Genomic DNA, 10,426 nt, shown 5'->3' with positions numbered 1-10,426 from the left:
TCGATCCCTATGTACTACATTTATTTGTGTCTAGGTTATTTATTTTTGCATAGGTGTGCGATAGCCTATCACTGCTGGAACATCAGGTTCAATAAGAGTAGATGTGTCATTTGTAGGTGGTGAGAAGGATGGTGAAGGTGGTGGTGCTGCTTGGAGTGAGGGAATAAATTGAGAGAAGTTGCTGATTTTACAAGAGAACACATCTTTAAAGAACTTCACATCCCTGGAAACAAACACTATCCTTTTAACTATGTCATATACTCTGTATCCCTTTTGAGATAAAGGGTAACCCAAGAAAATGCAAGGTATACCCTTGGCTTGGAACTTATCCTTCTCTCTGCTTGGATTGTTACCATCGCCAAGCATCCAAACACACGCATCTGATCATACCGAGGAGTTCTCTGAAACAGGATTTTATAGGGTGTTTTATTTTTCAGCACCTCAGTGGTAATTTGTTAATGATTTAGGCTGTAGTGAGCACACAATCACCCCAGAAGGTCAATGGCAAACCAGAGCTAAACCTATGTGCCCTGCTGATTTCAAGAAGGTCCATGTGCTTACTTTCAACCACCCCATTTTGCTGTGGAGTGTCCATACAACTAGTTTGTTGCCATATGCCCTTGGATAGTATGTATTTCTAGCAGTCCACTTTTGTAATTTCAAGTGCATTATCTGATCTGAGAGTTTTAATAGTTCTTCCAAATTGATTTTTGATAAATTTATAAAATTGGACAAGTAGAGGGGCAACATCTGATTTATGTTTCATAAGATAGACCCAAGTGGCCCTGGAATGATCATCAACAAGAGTTAGGAAGTGTCTATGTTTGGTCCTGGTTTCCTTCCTATAAGGTCCACATACATCTATGTGTACTAGGTCAAACAATTCAGCAACTTTGTGTGTCCAGATAGGAAATGGTAATCTGGTTTATTTGCCATGGAGCAGGTGATACACACACTTTTAGTATGTGATCTTTGTGACTTTGGTATGTCGGCTATGTGTCTTAATTTGTTATCTGTGGCATGTCCAATCTCAAGTGCCAAACATCATGCATTTTATCATTAGTAGTTAGCGAAGTAGTACATGTGTTGTCAAGTGCATTACAAGAGTTGAAAACTATGCCACCTGAATACTGTCCTCTACTAGGAGATAAAACAGTAGCACTAGCATTACATAAGACATGTTCATTCAACCTGATAGAAACATTAACTAACTTAGGGTCAACACTAACAGCATTATTTAGTAGATAATAGACCCCCGTGTTTTCTTTTCCAAGTCCCCTAATCTTCCTTGTTTGTGAGTCCTGTATCACACACAAATTTTCATAAAATACCACATAGCATTTCTCTTCTCTTACCAGTTTGTGAACATATAACAAGTTATGTCTAAAACCAGGAACAAATAGTACAGTGTTCAGTGTCAAGCCATTAGCAAATCCGTATGATCCTATATGAGAAACAGTGGTAGTTTCTCCATTAGGTAGATTTATTTTTGGTTTGTTCCTTAGTTCTCTTTTATTTTCAAGCATGTTCAAGTTGGAGATCATATGATCTGAGGCTCCAGAGTCTATGATCCAATCATGAGAGAAACTAGAAGCATTCATACATGCCATACCTGCAAAGTTCACTTCCATTTCATCCTCAGTCTCAGGGTAGCTGCTAGCTCCTTTTCCCCTATTGTTGTTCATTAACTGTTCAAATTGTTGGGTAGTTAAGGTGATGGTGCCTCCCATATCACCAGATCCATCTCCCATTGCAGCATTGGCAGCCTTCCCATATCTGGGATAGTTGTTGTGTTTCCCTTTGTAAGGTCCTGACTTGAATCCTCTTGAGCTTGAACCCAGATTGTGAGAGGTGGAGTGGCTTGAACCCAAATGTCCATGTTTCAGCTTGTACTCTTGAGATTTTTCAGGGTATTTCTTGGACACAGGGTGGTTAGCTGGGTATCCAATGATATTCCAACATTGGGCCCTAGCATGTCCCATTCTATTGCAAGCTGGACACTTAGGATCTCCATCTACCTCCTTCTGACCAGCAAAGAAAGCTGAGTTATCTGCTGCTGTTGTATCAGGAGCCCTGTAGTTCTTCCTTTGAGCTTCTTCATGTTGGAATATTGCAGCTGCTTCTTCCACAGTTGGAAGTGGTGACATCATGAGCACATTTCTCCTCATGGTGAAGTAAGATGGGTTCAATCCATTTAAGAACTGGAACAACTTCCTTTCATCTTGTTCCTTAATTTGAGCATCTAGCCAAGCATTGACCTCAGGAGTCACTTGAGTGACTAGTGGCCAATCTGACATTATTTCAAGATGCTGCCAGAGGATTTTCAACTCTGTGAATGATGAGCATGTCGTTGTACGCTCTCAAACACATTTATACCCAACTACTAGCATAGAAAGCAAGTCGGGGTCGAACCCAAAGGACGGGGTGTACTCAAATTGTTCAATCTAATTGTAGTTGCACTAGGTTTGTCACAATTGGTTGGGTTGATTATTCTAAACTAATAAAAGCAATGAAAGGTAAACAAGAAATAAAACAAGGGTGTGAATAAATGATAAACAATACTAGGGAATCATGGGATAAATAGGGGAATCATGGTGAGATCAAACAAACAAGTTTCAAAGATGAAAGCAATTATTATTGTTGGAATCAATTTAGTGTATATCTTATGATTTCTAGGGGAAACTTAGGTCTCGGAGCCGAGTCGGTCAAGACTTTACAACACCTACAAGTCGACTTGGTTTTCCCTATTCATAGTGATATAACATAAATGAGTCATAGGAAGGTTTGGGTCCCGGAACCGAGTCGGTTAAGACTGTACAATACCTACAATTGACTTAATTCTTCCTAATCAACTATATGCATGGTCTAACAAGCCTTGAGCTGGTTTATGTCTTACAAGTCTTGTTAAAAGGATAAGAGAAACATGCTAGGTTGTCAACTAAGCATTTCATCAAACATGACATGTGCATAAGTTGGAAAACAATAAGTAAGCTTTCATATGATCTCATTAAGCATAAATCTTTCCCATGATTAACTCCCCTATTCCCCCACTAATTCCTAGTTAGGAGACTACTCACTCATTATCATGGAAGATATGTTATCAATGGTGTTAATCATCTTAACAAGCATAAACATGGTGAATGAGTAAAGCAATAAGCAATAAAGAGTAAAGAGTAAAGAGATTATACCAATATTAAGATGAAAAAATGGAAAGCAAAAAATAATAGAAGAGAACTTGATTGATTGATGAAGAGTTGTCAATTCTCCAATAATAACCCAATAATCTTCAATTACCCAATAATAAATCTTGAACAATAATTAAGGAAAGATTAATGTGTAATTTGTGGAAAGATTAAATACTAATCTATTCTAATCTACTCCTAATGAAAGCTTAATCTATTTAAGGAAGCCTAATCTCCTCTAAATACAAGAGGGGTATATATAGTAGTACAAGGATTAGGTTAACTAAGGGCTTAAATGACGATTAAGCCCCTTAAAAGAGGATTAGAGCCTTGCAAGTCCCAGGAGGAACCCCACGACTCCATGATTGAGTAAATCTCCCTGCATGATAATCCGGGCGACCTGGAGTGGGGTCGGGCGTCCCGACGAGTAGCTTGTCTATTTGAGCTCGGATTGTAAAACGAACATCATTTCCTCATCTGGACTCCTATTGGAGTGATTCAAAAGCCTAGACCACTTGATTTTTTGACGCCGTTTCATCTATCATAGTTTTAGAGCCAAAAATGCAACTCTTGGTTTGGTTCCAAGCAATTTCCTCTTGTAATGGCTCCCTTCCAATCCTTGGGAATCCTTCATGGGTCGTGGGGATCCTTCGTGGGTCGTGGGGATCCTTAGTCATTGCCCAATTACTTATTTTATTGACTTAGGCCTTTAGTATTGGTCTCCTCTTTGGTGGTTGGTCGTTATATGCTATCAATTTAGCTCTGCTTCACTCCATCGAGTCAAGTTAGTGCTCTTCTCCTACAAAGGACACCAAACCTCATAGAATATGCATAGAAGGAGGCTAAAGACAAGAAACGACCCTAATACATACTAAAAAGCATAGGAACTAGGCTAGTTAGGGGACTAAATGTGCATAAATAGGAGTTATATCAAATATCCCCAAACCGAACATTTGCTTATCCCGAGTAAAGAGGTGACTAGAACTAGACCTTTATTTAAACTATCCTAATAATAATATAGTCGATGTGAGACAATTAGCTGGTCTCACTCCGCCCCTTCAACTCACAACAAGACATCTATGAGGTAAGATGCCTTCTTGCAACGCAAGGTGGGGCTTGTCAAAATGGTGATACATCCTAACATTAAGCACACAAAAACAAGTCAAAGGATGCATCTACAAAAGAATAGCCACTTTCATCATCTAAGTGGCGGAAATTATCTACAAGGGAATCAATTTAAGGGTACACACTCCTTCATAGATATTTGTTCTCCTAGTTACTAAGTCCAAGAGGATACAAACAAGTCACCTCCAAGTTGTGTTAAACTAGGTTACCTCTGTCCACAATTGCTAAATGCTTTTGTCAAGAGCCAAATCCCTATGGTGTTAGAAAATACTATAGGATTACGGAATTCCCCCTCTTGCCTAGACAAGAAGAAGGGTCATCCCCTCTCCACCATGCAACAAAAGTAGGATCATTAATGGAAAAAAGGATCAAGATGGTTTTGAGTTTCACAATGGTAGTTTGCTTTTGATTTGTTTTTCCCCTCAATTTCTTGTGGCATTTGTCAAAGAAGGATATTTCTTGCCATTTTTTATGTTTGGAATTTTGATACTTGACAAATCTTTTTAATTTGCATTCTTTTTGAACATTTTCAAAGTAACCCCATTTTGTAGCAAGGCTACTTTTATTGAAGCACAGGAGTCTATTGTTGCTCTTCTTTTCATTGATGCAATTTTTGCAAACATTTGATTTCGATTTGGTACTTGAACTCAATTTGACATTTTTGTACCCATTCCCTTTTTGTTGACAAAATATGATGATAGAAGTGTAAGAACGGTTGCATGTCTTCAAAGGTCATCTTGGAATAAAAGGTAGCCAAGGAGTTATCACACCACAAGGTACTCTTGACTAGGCCTTAGTCCATGGGTCCAAAGATACTAGTATGACACATCCTAGGGTGTTTTGAGGGTATTCTAGTAATAAAAGTCTCAAGGAGAAAAATTATCTACAAGGGCCTTATATACATTTGTCAAGCTTATCAAATAGGCATTTTCGCAAACTTTTTCTAACCATGCAAACTACATGCCATGATGCAACTAACATATATACAACTCTAATGCATATACTTCTATCAACTAAAATGCCATATAATCTAGATGCAACTCCTAACAACACATAGATACACAAACCGCAACACCAAAATACACCACATCCTCCTTGACATGTAAGCCCATCCTCCTCATATAAATAATGAAAAGAAATGGAAGGGAAAAAGGGATTAGAACGATCATACCAAGCGGTCTTCACATTCCCTTGCCAATGCCTCAAATGTAGTGTTGTATCTATGTGAGAAGAGAACAAAAACACAAGTATATACAATTCACTACTAAATTAAAGAACATGTTTTTGATTTTTGAAATTTTCAAATTTTTATGGATTTTTTTTTATGAAATTAAAGAACATATTTTTGGGATTTTTCAAAAATTTTCAAAATTTTATGTATTTTCGAATATAAATTCCCATCCCCCACTTTATTTTGGACATTGTCCTCAATGTACATGTAGGAGTAGGAATAAAAGGAAATACATGTTTTTGAATTTTGGATTTATGGAAATTGAAGTACAAATGCAAATGCAATGATATGAATGAATGCATGCTCTAAGTAAATGCAATTCTATATGACATATATAACAAATGAATGCAATCTACACTACACTAGATGATGCATGTTTTCTAGTAAACTATGGTCACCTATGATCAAACCTCCCCAAACCGATTTAAGCACTATTTCTAGTGTAGGAAAAATGAGGTTTGGTCATTAGTGACTATACAAGAATGCAAATTTAACTATATGCAACTAACCATATGAGACATGTAAGATATATTACAATGCAAGCTATACTATATGAACTAACTAATGTAAATGTAATATGAAATATTTCACAAATCCAAGTCTATTCTATATGATTAACTATCATGTATGTTACTTCATGGTTTAACCTCCCCAAACCGATTTTAAACACCATTGCTAATGTAGGAAGAAGGGGTTTAACCATGAGGTAACTATACAAATGCAACAATACATGAGAACTAGGGAAAGGAAGGGTTCGTACAATCATTGTAGGAGATGAAAATGGTAGATGAGATTTGGATGCAAAGTAATATTCACGGACTGAAATGAAGACAAACACTGGTTAACAGCTCGACTCGGGCGAGTTAGGAAGGATCCGCTCGTTCTCTGAATCATTTCTGCAATTTAAGGCTGAACCCGCTCGAGTTGTATTTAACTCGCTGGAGTTAGGATTTGACTCGCTCGGGGTATTTTTGATCCGCGCGGGTTGAAGACTGGGACGCCCGTTTTCTCCAAAAAATCGCCCAGATTCTTAGGCAGTGAAAAATCCTTCTTTCCTTTGGTTTCAACTCGCAGAGTTAAGGTCGGGCCCCATGGATTCCAAGCAAATTTTGACCCAGCACCTTTTTAATGATAAGAAAGATGTGCAAAAGCCCAAATTCTCCATTTTCTTCATTTCTTTACATTTGCTACCTTCTCATTTTCATCAATTTCCTTCAAAAAGCTCAATTAAAATATGAGATCCCTCCCTTTCATCTCTCATGCAATAATTAAATGAATGAATGAATGCAAAATTACACTAAATGCATATATACAAGCTAATGGTTATTGAGGAACTCCATCAAACCAAAGGTTATCAATTAATAATTTTATGTCAAAATATCACTAGCACTCAAAGCACGTAGAGGTCGGTCAAATTTTTAGGAGTGGGACATGAATAGGCATGGATAGCAACATAAGATTATGCAATTGAATAATGTCCAAGTAATAGACCGAACAATCATGTTAAGAACATTATCACAAAAATTATAAGAGATGTGATGGATGAAAGGAACATGAAACGAGTAACTTAACACTTCACTCAAATCGTCTTCCAAATAGTTAAAATCACCGCATTCAAGACAAGTACTCTCATTTTCATCCAAGGCGACCTTAATGGTGTCTATTTGGGGTTCCCAAATGTCATCATATTCCTCATCCCAACAAGGTCCATTATCAAAGGGGTTGTCATAACAAGGCTCACCAAGTTCAACACAATTGTCTCCCTCTAACATGTTATCCTCAAAGGGTGAGTTTTCACTCAAGCTCACATCCATCTCTTTCTCAATTTGCCCATAATCATCAAGTTCCATGGAAGTTGGGTTCATTGTTACATAAGAACAGTAGGATAACGGCATTCAAGCATTGGTTTCACAATCAAGAATGTACTCCTCCTCATCATCACTTTCTTCATCTAGCACTTCATCTTCCCAAGGAGGGGCAAATTTGTGAACATAGTGGGTAGGCTCAAGGTTATAGGAAGGTGTTTCATTCTCACAAATCTCATTTTCATCATAGTTTTCCTTAATGAATTTTTGAAATGTGGTTTTTATCGCTTCCATACCTTCCTTGGCACTCTCAAATATGTCATGCACAATTTGTTTAAGACATTATGTGGCCATGAACTCAACAAATTCCCAAAATTCCTCACAAATCATCTCACAAATCCTACCACCACTCAAGTGAAATGCTAAGTTGCGGGTTTCAAGGTTCATGCCATTATAAACAACACAACATGCTTCATAATTTGAAAGAGTAAAACCATGATGCCAAGCATGAGTCATATAACCTTCAAATCTTGCAATATATTTATCAAATGACTCATTTTCAAATTGCCAAAAGGTTAAAGTAGAAATGTTGAATAAATGAAAAAAAAAAGCAAGTACAAGAATTAAAGTTCTCAAGGAACCAAGATCCCTCAAGAAGAATCACAACTAAAACAAGACAAAAGAACAATTCAAATACACAACACCGTCCCCGACAACGACGCCATTTTGATGAGCGTGTCGTTGTACGCTCTCAAACACATTTATACCCAACTACTAGCATAGCAAGCAAGTCGGGGTCGAACCCCAAAGGACAGGGGTACTCAAATTGTTCAATCTAATTGTAGTTGCACTAGGTTTGTCACAATTGGTTGGGTTGATGATTCTAAACTAATAAAAGCAATGAAAGGTAAATAAGCAATAAAACGAGGGTGTGAATAAATGATAAACAATACTAAGGAATCATGGGATCGTAGAGGAATCATAGTGAGATCAAACAAACAAGTTCCAAAGATGCAAGCAATTATTATTGTTGGAATCAATTTAGTGTATATCTTACGATTTCTAGGGGAAACTTAGGTCTCGGAGCCGAGTTGGTCAAGACTGTACAACACCTAGAAGTCGACTTGGTTTTCTCTATTCATAGTGATATAACATAAATGAGTCATAGGAAGGTTTGGGTCCCGGAGCCGAGTCGGTTAAGACTATACAACACCTACAATCGACTTAATTCTTCCAAATCAACTATATGCATGGTCTAACAAGCCTTGAGTTGGTTTATGTCTTAGAAGTCTTATTGAAAGGATAAGTGAAACATGTTAGGTTGTCAATCAAGCATTTCATCAAACATGACATGTGCATAAGTTGGAAAATAATAAGCAAGCGTTCATATGATCTCATTAAGCATAAATCTTTCCCATGATTAACTCCCCCTAATCCCCCACTAATCCCTAGTTAGGAGACTACTCACTCATTATCATGGAAGACATGTTATTAATGGTGTCAATCATCTTAACAAGCATAAACATGGTGAATGAGTAAAGCAATAAGCAATAAAGAGTAAAGAGATTATACCAATATTAAGATGAACAAATGGAAAGCAAAGAATAATAGAAGAGAACTTGATTGATTGAGGAAGAGTTGTCAATTCTCCAATAATAATCCAATAATCTTCAATTACCCAATAATAAATCTTAAACAATAACTAAGGAAAGATTAATGTGTAATTTGTAGAAATATTAATGCTAATCTATTCTAATCTACTCCTAATAAAAGCTTAATCTAAACTAAGGAAGCCTAATCTCCTCTAAATACAAGAGGGGTTGATGTGGCTAAAGTCGTATTACCAAATCAAAGTAAAACTATCTCAGGACTAACAAGAACAGCTAGTGATAAGACAGGTATCGAATCCACAGGGAGGCGGTAAAAGCTAAGTCTAAGAGTATTTAAGCTGTCTAGAAGTAACCGATTTCGGGGGGTTTTGTTTTGAGTTGATTCTAACAAACTAATTGCAATGTAAATAAAGGATGAATAACAATATTATTAAAAGTCTAGGAATTAGGTTCACTAGGTCAATCAGTCGGGGATTATCAATCAATTACTAGATTTATCAAGTTGTTTAAGGTCATAAGATCGGTCGACTGCATTATGCCCTTTAGATTGATTCTAACATGCGGTCGCTATGATTAGATACTTTCTATTTGATTATCGCAGCCTATATCAATTCTAACCCGGTCGGCGATAGGATCGATTTGCTACACTAATTAATAACTCAGGCCTCAAGTTGATTAACTAGAAGAATTACAATAATCAAACAACAACTTTAACGATATCAATAGCAACTAATTGACTTTCCTTTTTAATTAACCTAGATCCCCTTCATCCTAGATGAGGGGATTAGCTACTCATAATTATAATAACAACAATTAATATGATTAAAGATGAAAACATAATTGCAAGCATAAAACAAAAATTGAAGAACATAAAACAATAATGATTAATTAACGAGGAAAGATTAGTACCATACAAGGGAAAGATTAGGGTTCTAAGAGAGTTTTCCAGCACTACCCAAGCAAAATATAACGTAGGCTAACAATAAAACACGAGTCTTTAATTTATAACAAAAGATTAACGTTTTAGCAAATTCCGGAAATAAACCCGCCAGAGAGGATCCTCGATCGAGTCATAGGTGACTCGATCGAGGACAGCTGCTCGATCGAGTCAGCAGTGACTCGATCGAGGAACTTGCTTCACAGGTTCTTTCTTCTCTTCTTTCACTTCTAGTCTTCATGATTCCTCGTTTCCCGTGCCATGCTTCGTGTATTCTTCTATGCCGTCTCCGCCATGCTAATCTTAGCTTGATCATACTCATAACGAGTCATTTCTGCATCAAAACACAAAATAGCGGCAGTATCGACAATTCATTGAAATAAAGCATATAAATGATATGATAGGCACGAAACAGTATGTAAAACGGTATAAAGGGAGCTATAAAAGTATATATGAAAGTGATACATCAAACTCCCCCAAACCAAACCTTTGGTTGTCCTCAAGCAAAGCAGTCAGACCAAACAAAGAACAACAAA

The sequence above is a fragment of the Silene latifolia genome, chromosome Y (genome assembly GCF_048544455.1).
Source record: "Silene latifolia isolate original U9 population chromosome Y, ASM4854445v1, whole genome shotgun sequence".
Classification (NCBI taxonomy): Eukaryota; Viridiplantae; Streptophyta; class Magnoliopsida; order Caryophyllales; family Caryophyllaceae; genus Silene; species Silene latifolia.
Note: the sequence above shows the minus strand (reverse complement) of the source record.